This window comes from Eufriesea mexicana, unplaced genomic scaffold (genome assembly GCF_001483705.2).
Source record: "Eufriesea mexicana isolate 0111107269 unplaced genomic scaffold, ASM148370v2 scaffold1767, whole genome shotgun sequence".
Lineage (NCBI taxonomy): Eukaryota > Metazoa > Arthropoda > Insecta > Hymenoptera > Apidae > Eufriesea > Eufriesea mexicana.
The window spans coordinates 196,021-197,516 of record NW_016909873.1 but is presented as its reverse complement, the minus strand read 5'-3'; positions in this window follow the sequence as shown (position 1 = coordinate 197,516).

Genomic DNA, 1,496 nt, shown 5'->3' with positions numbered 1-1,496 from the left:
TAATAATTATTATTATTATTATTATTATAAAGATTAATGTATTTATTACCGTTTATTGCGAATCGAGTTGTCGACGATCGAGAGAGGGCAGTGAGTAATTGTAATGTAAACGTTGAATTTTTATTTTCCACGACGATAGTCTTGTGAATATATCGCTACAGTCCGATCCAAATAATCAAGCTTTTGTAACACTAATTATAATAAAGTAACGGTGATACTGCTAATCGCGTAATTGTATGGTACACGGTAATTCGGACACGAAACGTCGAATGGTCGCGTAGTTGGAAGATTCGCGTGTACCGTGCTAGAGAGGGACGCGTCGGGAACGCGTGGGAAATGCTGACGATCTCGTACGGGATCGTTTGCTTCGGTTTCGGTTTCGTTCTTTATTACCTCGCGTGTCTGGTCGCTGGTAAACAGCGTCGGGAAACGTAACGCGTTCTCCTTCGCGCCAAACTTTCCTCTCGTTCGAGCGAGGAGCGCAACGCTTCTCGAATCTCGCGGTCCGCACTTTTGCCCGCGCGTACGTAATATCGAGATCGATATCCGGATAGTCGGCGATTCCCCGTAATTTCGTCCAGCTCCACGAGCCAGAGGCGCGCTTTCGGATCGCTTCTCGTCGAAACGTTTCTGCTCGATCGAACGGGCGATGCGCGATGCCGAGACTCGGAGAGAATCCGAAAAATCAGAGCGAGAGCGAGAGAGAGAGAGAGAGAGAGAGAGAGAGAGAGAGAAAGTTGCGAGAGGAACGCGTGCTCGTTTCCTTGCCGACGGTCGCGCGATTTCTATGGATCTTTTTGGAGCACGCTGGACGCGCGAGCAAAGGACCGAGAGATTGCCAGGTCTCGGAGGAAGGCGACATCCTCGCGAGGGATATCGAGATCGCACCGCGTCGAGGTTTCCCGTAGCGGTAGTAGAATCGATAGACACGCGCGCGTGTTGTTCGTAAACCGCGACGCGTTTTCTTATTTCGACAGTAGCCGAAACGAATTTAGCCGATAGTATTCGATAACGATAGTAATACGTTCTGTAACCGTATCACGATAATAACGATAGCAATAGCGGGTAGACGTAACTAACTCGGTGGAATAACGGGAGAAACGGTAGACGAAAGAGAGAATACGCGATAACGATGGTTATACGCGCGGCCATAGGTCACACGGGGTCGGTGGAGGTTTGCGCTCTCGCGTTGAACCGGCTAATGCTGAAGGACGTTATCGGCCCCGTACTCCAAGTCCCTATCCGACCCAACGGATCATCGACGTAGAATACACCGACAACCTCGTATACGAGCTTTGCACGTCCGATCGGAGAAACTTGCGGCGACCTTAGAACGCGCAATATCGGTGACCAGAGACGACGAGAACGAATAAAGTCGAACTAATCGAGCGTAACACCCGATAAAGGGAAATCGTATTAATGAATCACGATAATAACGATAACAATAATAATAATAATAATATTAAGAATAATAATAATAATAATAATAATAATAA